This window comes from Vicugna pacos, chromosome 1 (genome assembly GCF_048564905.1).
Source record: "Vicugna pacos chromosome 1, VicPac4, whole genome shotgun sequence".
Lineage (NCBI taxonomy): Eukaryota > Metazoa > Chordata > Mammalia > Artiodactyla > Camelidae > Vicugna > Vicugna pacos.
Window position 1 is genome coordinate 123,654,746 of NC_132987.1, and position 13,201 is coordinate 123,667,946.

Here is a 13,201-nt window from a genome sequence, read left to right on the forward strand (position 1 = left end):
GAGGCGGCAGGAAGCCAGGGGTGGGAGCAGAGACCTCAGATCCAAGCCCGGAGTGGAGAGGGGCTGGTGACCCGATGGAAACACGGGGTGAACTGGGCCTTCTCTGCTCATGCTGGGCGGGGCGCACGGCTTGCTGTGGCCTCTGATACTGGGGGCAGTGGGACTGGACGGATAACCTGTCCCAGAGGAGCCACCCTCCCCCCGGTTCTGGGGCTCCTCTCTGGCTCCAGTGGACAAGACCCTGCCAGGAAGGGAGGGCCTCCAGCTGGGGGAGCGGAAAGTTTTCCTGAAAAGACGAGACCCCAGAGAGGCGAGAAAGGGCCTCCGGACTTGGGGGGCGGGGGCCAGGGCTGGGCGGCAGCGGGGCGGGGGGGCCCTCCTCCCTTGCAGAAAGGCTGCTGCTGAGAAACAAGAGTGGCTCGGCCCACTTCCCTGCAAGCTGGTGGGAGGCCCCAGCCCGACGTGCGGGTCCCGAGGCTCCTGGGTCAGCAGAACCCGGTCTCCCCACCTCCTACCCGCCCACCCGCAGCACTGGGGACACGAGGGTGGGGCCCCCCCTTCCCTGGCCCAGGAGGCAGAGTGGGGAGCCCTGCTTTAGGGGTGCATCTGGTCTGTGTGTGGCCTTAAAGGCCAGCTGTCCTCTGCACCCGCCCCCTCAGGTGCCCTGGGGTTAACATGGGCCCACGGTTTCCAGGGAAAGGAGGGTCCAGCCGCAGCGTGCACCCCACCCTTCCTGTGGGGGTGGGGGCCTGGTCTGCCTCTCCCAGGACCGCTTCCTTCCTCCCACACCGCGACCCGGGTGCAGCCCTGGACGCTCTGACCCTCTTTCCATACGTTGGGAAGCTCACGCCCCGGCCTGCTGGGCGGCATCTGGGACCCATTTCCTGCTGGTCCCACACCACATGCCCTGGGCCAAGGCCAGCTGGCTGGCCTGGGGCAGCCCCTCGTCACAGTCAGCCCCCCGGCCACCTGTCTGGACACCGCCCGAGGCCAGGGCCGGCCTTCTCTCCAGAGTGGCTGCAGGTGTGCTGGGGGCCTGTGGGCCTTACGGGGCCTCAGACTCCAGAGGCCCAAGTGAACCAGGCTGGCGGAGGATGTGCCAGAAATAAGAACCCCAGAAAGCGGGGGAGAAGAGGCCCGGCCCTCAGAGCCCGGCCAGCCATCCAGACCCCACACCCTGGCCCTGCCGTCCAGCTCCCAGACCCCTCAGGCTCCTCCCTCCGCTGGGCTCTCCCACCGGCCCCCCTCACCTGCCTCCTCTGGCTCCAGGCTTCCCAGCGCCGTCCTGGCACCAGGCGGTCCCTCAGCAACAGCATCGCAACCCTGGCCGTGGGGCCCACCATCCACAGCCTTGGTGGGTGACTCGCTGCCCATCCAGGTGCCCACAGCCAGGGTCATAGGACCTGTCCCCCTGACCTAGGCAGCCCGTTGGTAAGTCACCCCCAGGAGGGGAGGGGGCTGGGCAGAGGCTGCTAATGGCCCTGGGGCAGGGGCACCTTAAGAGGAAGGCCACTTGCCCAGCCTCCTGGGTTCCCCACACCATCCTGTCCCTGCACAGAGCCCAGTTTCTTCCCCTGTGTCTTTTTTTGTTTTGTTTTGTTTATTTGTTTGTTTTGGGAGGTAATTAGGTTTATTTATTTACTTATTTATTTTAATGGAGGTGCTGGGGGTTGAACCCAGGACCTCGTGCATGCTGAGCGTGCCCTCTACCGCTGAGCTGTGCCCTGCTGCCCCCCACTGTGTCCTTGATACCCAGAGTCACGTGATTCACACCCAGAGACATGCACACATGTACACAGTCATGGGCTGGGTTGTGACCCCCCAATTCACATGGTGAATTCCTGACCCCCAGAACCTCAATCTGACCTCAGGCAGCCAGAACGAGCACCAGAGATGGGGAACTCAAACAACAGACATTCATTCTCTCATGGTCTTGGAGGGTGAAGCCTGAGGTTCGGGTGTCACAGGGCTGGTCTCTCCCAGACGTGTAGACGGTCGTCCCCTCCCTGTGTCCTCACGTGCTTGTCCCCCTGTGTGTCTGCTTCCTAATCTCCTCTTTGCACAACGATGCCATTCATACGAGAACAGGGCCCTCTCCAGTGACCTAATTTTACCTTAACTACCTCCTTAAAGACCCAGTCTCCAAATGAGGCCACATTCTGAGCCGCTGGGCGTCAGGGCTTCAACATGTGAATTTGGGAGACCACAGTTCAGCCCATAGAGAGATAAGCAAGTTAAGATGAAGTCAAGAGGGGGGACCTAGTCCAGTATGATCGTGCTCCTATAAAAAGGAGAGGTTTGGATGCGGACACACCTGGGAGAATGCCGCGTGAAGATGAAGACGGAGATCAAGGTGATGTTTCCACAAGCCGAGGAGCCCCGAGGATTTGCCAGAACCCGTGAGAGAGGCCTGGAGCAGGTTCTCCCTCTAATTCTCCCCCCGCAACAGGAAGCAGATGCTTTGATCTTCGACTTCTAGCCCCCGGGGTTGTGAGAGTATACATTTCTGTCATTTAAGCTGCCCTAGTGTGTAGCACTTTCTTACAGCAGCTCTAGCAAACTGACACGCACACAGGAGCACATGCATGCACATGTGGTCGGGTACACACATGCACACAGGCAGGTGCACATGTAAAAGACAGGTGCACATGCATACAGGAACGCACATGTGCATACACACAGGTACACGTGTCAGAACTCATGGGATGCAACCAAAGAAGTGCTTTGAGGGAAATTCATAGCTTTAAAATGCTTATACTAGACATAAACAAGAAGCCTTAATTACCTAAGTTTTCACCATTAGGAACTAGGAAAAAACAAGCAAATTAAATGCAAAAAGTTAAATAATAAAAATAAGAGTAGAAAATAATAAAATAAAAAGCACACAGTAGGAAAAAATGAACAAAGCAAAAATTGGTTTTTTGAAAATTATAATTGATAACTTTAGCAAGATTGTTTAAAAAACAGGCGATAGAAATCGAGGCTGAGAGAAGGGTATCAGCGCAGGTCCTTCAGTAACAAAAGGAGAAGAAACGTTATGAGTAGCTTTATGTCAAGAAATTCAACAACTTAGGCGACACAAATGCCCGAAAAATGCAACTTAGAAAATAGGAACAGCCCTATGATTATCTCTAAAATTTAAACTCATCATCAAAATTATTTCTACAAAGAAGACTGCGCGCCCGGGTGGCTTCACTGTGAGTTTTATCAGCATTTAGGGAGGATACAAAACAAACAGACTTGCAGACATAGTAAACAATCGTATGGTCACCGGGGAGAGGGGGCGGGAAGGGATACATTTGGGAGTTGGAGATTTGCAACGTTAACCACTGTATATAAAGACAGATTAAAAAAACAAACTTCTCCTGTACAGCACAGGGAACTATATTCAATATCTCATAATAACATTAAATGAAAAAGAATGAAAACAGATATATGTATGTATGTGCGTGACTGGGACACTGCTGTACACCAGAAATCGACACATTGTAACTATGTCTCAATCTGAAAAAAACGATTTAGGAAGGAAGTATCACCAATCCTACACAGACTCACTCAGAGAGTAGAAGCGGGAGCAGCTCCCAGCCCGGTCCACGAGGCTGACCCCACCCCGACAGAGCACACTGTAAGGGAAGAGGCACAGAGATTGGTAACATCCACGAACGTGGATACAAAACAGCCAGCAAAACGTTAGCAGACCAGATCCCACGATCTACGTAAGACGGAATCCCCTCCTGTGGTCGAGCGTGGCTCAGCCCAAGAACGCAAGGTTGGTTTACGACGCGAAACCAGCCAGTGGAGTTCACCGTACCAGCAGAACAAAGGAGAGCACGTGACACCTGAACAAACGCAGAAAAGCCGTTGCGCAGAAGTGTGACACCCACTGATGACAAAAGCTCTCTGAGGACCAAGACTACAAGGAAACTTCCCCTCCGACACGGGCCACCCGTGAATCCCCTACAGCTAAAGTCCCGCTTAGTGGTGGGTACACGTGTAGTGGGACGTTTACCCCGAAGTCCAGGAGCAGGCACCACTGTCTGCTCTGGCCATGTGATTCCCCACGAAGCGCTGGAAATTTCAGGCAACGCAGTAAGCGAGACAGAGGATCAGGGGTGCCGCCCGGGGGGTACAGCTGGGCCTGTGGGACGCTCTCGCACCCAGCCAGCCCTCTGCTCCCAGCCCGGGGACTGCAGACAGCAAGTCTCCTTCGCCCACCGGCTCGGCCTGCGCTCAGCCAGCAGCAGGCACTTTGGCTCCGCGGTCCTGAGGGACAGGAGTGCGACAGCCAGACTCAGCGTGTGCTCCTGGCCAGACCCGCTCTGGGGAGGGACACTGGGGAGACCCTCAGCAAAGCTGAATGTGGACGCTCAGCGCGACGGGCGTGTTCCACCACCCGGCGGCCGCGGTAAGGGTCATGGCGAAATGTCTGTGCTCCCAGGAGAGGCCCAAGGAGGCATCTAGGAGCGAAGAGCGTGGAGTCTCCCACCCGCTCTACACTGGTTCTGAAACACATTAGAGAGAGAGGGGGAGAGTGATGAAGAAATGTGAGAAAATGTAGAACATCACTGAGCCGAGGCTACCCAGAAATCTCCCTTTCTTGCCACGATCCTCATTTTTTTTTTTCAGTTTGAAATTATTTCAGGATACACTAATGAAAAGAAGAGCCGCTGTGTCCTGGACAAAATCTGCGTCTTTCTAGGAAGAGGCCGTCCGTCCGCCCGGCACGGCCAGGGTGAGTGCGGCTCCGGCCCCGTGTTCACGAGGCCGTTCTGCTGTCAAACCCGCTGAGGCTGCACATTCTCAAAGCCGACCTTAGGTCCCGGAGCTGCATTTTTTTCCAATCCAATGTTCTTTCACAGAGAAAGAATGTTCAGTTTCTTGCTTTTGGTCTCAAGTTAATGATGCTTTCCGGGTGTGCACTCCCAGGGCTGCACACTCAGTTCTTCCCAGAGTTCAGATCACGTACCCACCGGACACAAATGCCGGGCGCTCGCTGGGCGCAGGGACGTCCTGGGTCACACGGAGGAGCTCGCTATCCCTGTGGCAACTACGGACAGTGGGGGGAGAGCCTTGGTTTATCTCCTGTCTAACACAGAAAGAATCGTCTGATCATCTGCTATCTTGTGGCTGCCAAAACTTTCAATCTATTCTGCAAACAGCACTGGTAGAGGGGAAGCTCAACACGCAGTCACAGACACGGACCGTTCCAACTGAACGAGGAAGCGGCCTGAGCACCTCGTGGCTCCTGGCCCCTCTCCCAAGCCCTCTCCCTGGGAGCGGGGCCCAGGCGCCAGCCGCAGGCCACCCCGGACTCCAGGAGCTGGCACATGCAGCCCGAAGCTGAGGCTCCAGAGGGAGGAGACAGTGGTCCCTGAGCTGTCAGCACTCTGAGTGGCCCGTCTCCTCGCCGTGCGCGTTATGGGCACCCGTGAGCCCCTCCCGCTGGTAGATCTGACCAGTGATGACAACAACTGTCCCAGGGCCACTTCTGCATCACTCCTGAGCAGGGCAAGGACCCGGATTCACAACCATTGCAACAGAGCTTCAGAAGTTGGTGCGGGGAGAGCCTGGGGTCCCCTCATCACTCACGGCTACTGAATTCTGGGTGGAAATCCGGTGAGGCCCTAGTTAGCACTCTCCAGTGCAGATTCTAGTGTGAACTCTCAGTCCTCCCAGCGACCCCACGGTAGGGGCTGTCGTCCCCGTTAGACAGAGGAGGAAGCTGAGGCACAGGGAGGCCACACGGCCGGGAGGCCCAGCCTGGACTTGGGGCCCCGCCTCAGCAGGCCTCCAGCTGCCCAGGAGGCTTCAAAGGACCCTCCAGGAGAGGGTGCGAGGGGCCCTGGCTGGCAGGGGAGGGATGGGGAGCTGACCTCCACTGAGAGGAAGGGCTGGTGTCCTGCAGCAGGGCCTGAACCCGGGCCAGCTCTGCAGACCCAGGAAGGCGCGCCGGGCTGGGTGCAGAGAGCAGACAGCTGCGCGGACGGGCTGGGGGCAGGCACAGTGCTTGGAGGCAGCCTGGCGCCGGAGGCCAAACCGCAGCGAGTCCAGGCCCCGGGGGAGGCGGCACCACCCAGCCGCCATCGTGCCAGACCCGGCTCACACTCAACAGCCTCATCATGAGCTCAGGAACAGGCGAGGCACAGTATGTGGGCCCAACGAACGGAGGCTTTCACACTGTTGTGAGCTTTACGAGAGGATTTCAGGCAGCGGAGCCTTTGCCCGCGTGGAGGATGAGCGGTGGAAGGTTCCCTGGGTTCAGCCGTGTTACGGAAGGCCTGTGGGAGGCAGCCGTGAGGCCCTGAGAGACCCTGGACCCAGGCCCCCCTGCTCGGCCTCCTGGGCCCCGCCTCTGTGTCCTTGCAAGCGACAAGGACGCAAGAACCGGTGACGGCTCTGCTGACGGGAGGAGGAGGTTACCAGGCGCGGCTCTGGGTGGGGTCGAGGCCCCTCTCTCGGGGGGGGGGGGTGACGTTCCCGGTGTCGACTGACATACACGCGCAGCCTAAAAGCTGAGTCATGTTCTGTTTGGCAGGAGGACTTGGGCCGAGATGACGGCCTCTCAGATGTCTCTGAGGGGCTGCTCCGAAGAGGTAGGGGAGGAGCTGGATGTATAGGGGCTTTACAACAAAGACCAGGTAGTCGGAACAATGCAAGATTACTTGTTATCTAAAGAGAATCAGGCATCTCAAGGTAAAGAATTTAGCGCTGTTCTATGTGTGGGAGGAAGCAAACACTTGGGCTCACTGAATTCATTCCTTCGACAAGCACCTGGCTGTCTAGGGCCAGTGTCCTGTCCTTACTCCGAGTCCGCTCAGAGGGCACATTGTGAGTGGCTGCAGAGGCCGGGCTGCAGGCCTGTCCCCACTGGGGGGTGGCAGCAGCCGCTGATGACCTGGTTTCAGCCTTCTTTGTTTACTGATATGGTTGCAGCATTTTCATTCACACCAGGAAACCCAGGGAAAGAGGCCACGGGGCCTCTGACGGCGGGGCCCGACTTCCCGGGCAGAGGGATCGCAGAAGCCAAGGGCACCCTTTACCATGAAGACCATCCGGGAAAGAATCCTCCATGAGCTTAAGGTGGCTGTAAAATTTACCTTCTACCTAAAAACTAGAGATTATGAAGGAGAATTTGAGTGGAAAGGACACTGCGGACAGGGAGCAGGGCGGTGTGCTCCTCCCTGGGAGTGGCGTGAGGGGGCTGGGGGGCATCAGGATCCCTTCTGGTGGAGACCCCCTGCCCACATCCTCAGCTAAGAGACCCTCCCCACAGCCCCGGGGGCCCGCATCCCCTCCCACCCTGCAGCGAGGACAGCGGCGAGCACCTGGCCCAGAGCTCGGCGGCGTGTGTGGCCCAGGTCCCCGGGTGTTTGATCTGAGAGGCAGGCCAGGGGCAGCGAGAGGGGAAACTGAGTCTCTGGGTGGGGCCTTCATTCCTGCAGATCAACCCAAAGGTACGCACCAGGTTCTGAATGCACCTCCCGCCCGGAGGAGCCACGGCTGTTCCATCGCTGACTGCTGTTTGATCATCATCACGTCTTTTGATCGACCTCTTCTCCTGTGTCTGCGTTCCCTCGCTTCTCTACTCAGTAGCCGCTTGGGCTGCTCCGTGCAATTCAGGGGAGGCCTCGGAGACCAGACCTTTTTCTGTAAACAAGAAGCAGGGGTGGCGGGGCTTGTGTGCCCAGGAGGGCCCTGCAGGCCCCACATCGGACCCCGACAGGCCCCACCAGCCACGGGGGTGACCGCCAGGCGTTCCCACCTGTCCAGCGACAGGGCAGCCCCCTGGCTGTCAGGGTGGTGGGAGGGGGCGGCGCTGCCGGGAGGGGCTGATGTGCCCCCTCCCCGTGTGCCCCGCCCCCGGGAGTCCTTACCGTTTCCTGACAGGGGGAGGGGAGGCGGCTGCAGAAACACCCCGAGCTGGGCCCTCTGAGCTTGGAGTGGGGGAGGGAAGCCAGGCGACTGGGCCAGGACCAGAGTCACAGGATAGGCTGCGGCACCCTGGGGGCCTGGAGGGCGACGGCCGCGGAGGAAACACGCCCTGCGGAACTGTGGAGCCTCCGCCAGCCAAGCTGTCGGTTTTTCTTTCATCAAAGTTCCCTTCAACGTACTTTTCCTTAAGAACCCCAGTCTGGGGGGAGGGTGTAGCTCAGTGGGAGAGCGCATGCTTAGCATGCAGGCGGTCCTAGGTTCGATCCCCAGTCCCTCTATTTAATAAATAAATTAATTAAGTAAGTAAGTAAGTAAGTAGGCAAACCCAACCCCCCTCCCCCCACATGGACCCCGTCTGGGTTTGGGGTCGAAGGAAATCGAGACACCCCGCCCCAGACCCTCCCTGGGGCACAAGGGCCGGGTTGGGCTGAAGGTGACTGAGAGCCCAGACTGAGGAAGGGCCCTCTGCCTGCCCTTTCCAGCCTGAAGGCAGAGCGTGCGCTTCCCTTTCACAAAGAGAATCCCCACTTGTAGGGCTGTCCTCAGGGGGCGACTCTTGGGCTGGAGGCTGCCAAACAAAACTCACTCCACAACTCTTGTTTCCAAACGTTCCCTAGTTTCCTTGCCGCCTTCCCACACTCACCCCTTCGACCCACACCCGTTCCTCTTCCATAAGCATCCCCTTCCTTAAGATGGTATATAACCACCGCCACCACCCACCCTGCCTCTCCGGAGTTTTCTGCGATGCCCTCCTTCCCCACCATGTGCTCATGAAATAAACCTTTTCTCCTGTTAATCTGGCTTTTCTCAGTTTAATTCACAGTCCTCCAGGACTGAACTTAAGAGGGTAGAGGAAAGGCTTTTTTCCCCTCTCCTGCAGGATGTTTAGGGACTCGTACAGAGTTCGTCTTGCTTTAAATTCTGAGAAATGCTCGAAAATCTTTTTTAGATTGTAGCAGCCCCCCAGGCCGGACAGGCAGGGTGTCCCGTCGGCCAGTGGGGTAACAAGATTAGATGTCACCTCACTGTCCACACAGATGTTCTACAAGGTTGTCCTGACTCACAGAACTTTTTTCTCAAATTACCCCAAAGTGCCTGTGTCACGTGTCTGGGGGTTCACGTCCAGCTTCTACAGAAGATGCACCACAGGTGACTGGGCAGCGGTGGGTGGACGCTCCTTCCCCACATCCTGCAGCCGACTGTGCGGCTCTCCATCCACAGTACCCCTCCTCCACCTGAGTCGCCGCTTGCTGGGCGTCCTCGTCTGCTCCCACACCCAGGGCTGGAATCTGGGGAGGCAGGCTTTGTTGGATATGTTCACACTGGTCTGTTACAAGGAGTGCTCCTGAGTCTCTTCTCCGGCAGGAGAACGGGGGCTGGGAGAGCGGCTGGACAACGGGCCCAGGCTGGCCCGACCGACCTCGCCAAGCCTGGGGCCACAGGCACGCGGCTCCATCTCTCAGGGCTGCGTCCCCCAGTGGCCCCCTTGCGGACTCTGGACTCTCCCTCTGTTTGTCCTACAAACATCCCAATCCAGTCCACCCCCTGGGGGGGGGCTGCCCGGCCCCGTGGGTTGGCCAGTGGGGCCAGGAGGGCAGGTAGGAGTTCCCTCCCCACTGAAAATAAGAGAAGAGGCTCCCCCCTCCCTTTCCAGAAGGGCTTTCTCAGTCCTTTCCAAATGTTTGTAAATCTTTTTAATGGCCGCATAATCCCTTGGCCAGTCTCACAACTCAGGAATGCTTCCTGCAGGCCTGCAGCCAGCTCTCTGAGCTGCAGTTGGAGGAAGGTGATTGCACACCTCCCCTTTCCTGGGAGGGGACTCAAGCTGCAAATCCTTCTTGTGTAAAAGAATCTGGTTTCTCTCTGTCTTTGTCACGGCTTCAGCCGTCACCCGTGTGCTGCCTTTAAGGAGAGGGTCCCTGGGTGGTTTCATTCTAGCCCCCAGGAAAGCCTCAGCAGTGGGAGGAGACAGGGATCAAGGCATCCCCCTCCTGGTCACTCCCTGGGGCCACAGGCCCAGGCGGAGCCCCTCCCGTTGCCACCTGCTACTGCAGCCGTCCCTGTAAACGGCCCCTGCCAGACACCCTCCCTCCTGGGTGTGTCTCCCTCTGCTGGGCACCCACCCCTCACAACCAAGGGAGCACCTTTCCGAAGTGGTCCTGCGCTTGGTCCCGATGGTTGGAACCGCCCAGGAGACGGAGGGCCGCATAGAGAGTAAGGGGCTCCGGGCCCTGGGGGAACAGCACTCCCCTCACCCCCACCCTGCCAGCCCACCCCCGACACGCTCTGCTCGCTGGTCCTCGCCGCTCCCCAGACCCCTCCCCCCTGCTGCACCCACACGCCAGGAGCCCCGGGACCCAGGACCCCACCTGTGCCTTTCCGTCGTCCAGGGCACAGACTTCCTTTCCTGTCCACACGCCCTTTGAAACCCTGATGGGTCAGCAGTCGTGACCAGCCATCCCCACTGTGGGATGGACAGTCCCAGGCAAACCCTGCCACCCTGGTCACCCAGTTGAAGCTGCACAGGAAGCCAGCCGGCTGCCTCTCAGCCTCCTCGACCACACCCCTCCACACAGCCTGACTACCCCTCACCTCAGGGCCCCCTCACTTCCTCGGGTCTCTGGTTATAAGGGGCGGAAGATGGAGAGGAGGACCTTCAGCAGAAGGACCACCCACACCGGCCTTGAGAGCCACGGCGGGGTACCAGCCTCACCCCATGCACACGTGCACACGCGCACACACACGTGCACGCACACACACACTCACGCTCACACACTCAGGCATTCCCACACACGTGGATCTGGAATGAGTGGCGGGGGCGGCGTGCCCACATGGCCAGGTGTCGTGGGAGCTGGCGCAGAAGCCCGGGAGGAGCCCGGCCATGGGAGGAGGGCATGGCTGCTGCCGGAAGTGACGGCGAGAACAGAAGTCCCGGGGACTCTGCGGGAGACTCAAGTGAGCCTGGGCTTCCCACGCAACCGGGATGCGGTCAGGGAGCCAGACAGGCTCTCAGTCTCCAAGGTCAGGACGGTGCAGCCATCTGAGCCCCAGCCCGCTGTCCAGTGCCGACAGGTTTTGAGCTGCGCCCTCCCCCACCAGGCTGGGCCCCAGCACCCCCAGGGCTGCTCCAGTTCCCAGGCCCCCTGACCGGCCCGGCCAAGCTGCTCTGAGCCTGGAGGCTGCCAAGCGCAGCGCCCCTCCTCGCTAACCCCCACCCCCCTGGCCAGCACCTTCCGCTCTCCCCAGCCGCGGTCACGAATGACCTGCATCCCTGGAGAACTGGGGGCGGTGGGGAGAGTCTGACTCTCCCTCCTCCTCCCGTCTGTGTGCGGCGGGTGGGCCCGCGGGAGACGCCCGGATCGCCCCTCGCCACCCTGCAGGTCTAGACCACGCCCCTCCGTCTCCCCAAGCACCAGTGGGAGCCCCTCCCTCGAAGCAGCTGGCCAAGCCACGCGCCCCTGCCTGCAGGTCTTATGTCTCAAAGGGGGCCCACTAGCAGGCCGCCCCCCTCACCCCCCCCACAGGCTGCAGGCGGCAGGAGCGAGCCAGACACAGGCCCCGGGGCCAGGCAGCGCTGGGCCCCTCAGGTCGCCACCCCGTAACCCACGCCTTGAGGTTCCCCTGCCCAGCCACGTCACAGACAACAGCTCTGTGAGAGGCAAACCGACGCGCACAGGACTCTCACCTCTCCCGTGGAGGACAAAGCCGCGGTGTCGTGGAGGTGCGCGCAAGTGGCGTGCGGAAGCAGGTTGACTTTGACAGAGGGAGGGGCTCTGAGCGCTGAGGGTCCCATGGAAACTCCCCCGAACACTCAAGATACGAGGAGCTGGGAAGACAGCCCCCCACGTCCTCAGCCGGCCAGTCGTAGACACTGAGCACCAGGGCGCAGACGGCAGCCGCTGGCCCGTCATCGCCGGTGCCAGCAAGCTCACGTTTCAAGGCACTTCTGAGGCCAGGACAGTGACTCCTGAGCTGGCAGGACAGCCCCGCGCGGGGGTCACTTGGGCATCAGTGAGTCTTTCTTTACATTCCACTCCTGCCACCGGCTTCCTCACGGGCCCCTTTCGGGGGAATCCTCAGGGCTCACACCTCTCTTGGGGGATTCTGGGCTCCTCCCCTCTCGGGGTCTCCACTCCACACTGGGTGAGGAGGCGGGAACACGCCCAGTGCTCTCCGTCTCCACCGGCTCCCGGGTGGGGCGTGGGGGGTGTCCTGTGGCCCCAGCATTTCCCTCCACCCCCAGGAGCTGGTGCCAACGCTGTGTGCTCCTCCAGGACTCGGAACCCAGAAGTCCCTCCTGCGTCCTTCTCTCGGGCCCTAGGATGGGATTTGAGGGGGTGTGAAAGGCTGGCTGGCTGTCTCCCCCGTCCTCAAGTCAGGACTCAGCCCAGCTCTGAGACGGTGGTGAGGGGTGGGGCTCAGCTCCCACGTAAAGGGGGCTGCAGGCAGCCAAACTGAGCAGGAGCGGACGACGTGCTGGAAAACGCTTGAGCACTGAGAGCGTCGTGAGTGCGGCTCTCCCGCGAGATGGGCAGTGAGCAGCTGGGGCCAAGCCGCACGGCGGGGCGACGGCTCACAGTGGTTCCGCTGGTCACCTCCATTCCCCCTCACGCACGGGCAGGTGGGGTGGCCCCCTCCATCCCGGATGGTTAGCAGATGGCCCTGCCCCAGGCCCTGTCTCTCGTGTCCACTGGCTCAAAGGTAGACGTGGCCCCGCGTGGCCCAGGCTCCCAGGTGGCCCTCGGGGAGAATGGCTGGGCTAAGAGGCAAATCTCAGCTTCGCCATGACTCCGGAAGAATGTTGCGGGGATGGGACCCTTCACCGCGTCTCCAACAGCCTTCCGCTCTCCTGGGCAGCCCACGTGCCAACCCCAGCCCGCCCCAGCCAGGCCCCCGTGCCCCGACCGCCCGTCGCCGGGCTGCGGGGCCTCCCCAGCCCTCCCTGTCTCCTTGTTCACAGTTCTCCCTCCTCCCTCCCCTCAGCTCGGGGCTGGCCCTCGTCCCTGGGGTTGATGGCCCAGGACACGTCTAATTGATGGTCAGTGAAAATGCTGATGGGGTGATTTTGCCCGCCTGCGGCCCTGAGACACTCCAGGCACCTTCTCACGGGTTCCCCGTGTAATGAGAAAAAAGCTAGAATCGGGCCGTTCAGACTTTGGCTGGCCTCCACGCATTGTTCATGCTTCAGCTCCCAACTTCCTTTAGTTCCAAATGAGCAGAAGTTCATGAAGTCTGTTTACCCCATCGCAGGGCAAATGGCCCGTGTGAT

At 59.9% G+C, this 13,201-nt stretch overlaps 1 long non-coding RNA gene across 1 annotated transcript; it reads right to left on the reverse strand.

Moving 5' to 3' along the window:
• Positions 1–7,000: 7,000 nt before the first annotated feature.
• LOC140686182 (uncharacterized) lies at positions 7,001–10,616 on the reverse strand. Its single transcript, XR_012059797.1, has 3 exons — positions 10,302–10,616; positions 7,463–7,647; positions 7,001–7,111 (listed from the first exon to the last, which is right to left on the reverse strand). It is a non-coding gene; the product is annotated as an uncharacterized lncRNA (long non-coding RNA).
• Positions 10,617–13,201: the final 2,585 nt, after the last annotated feature.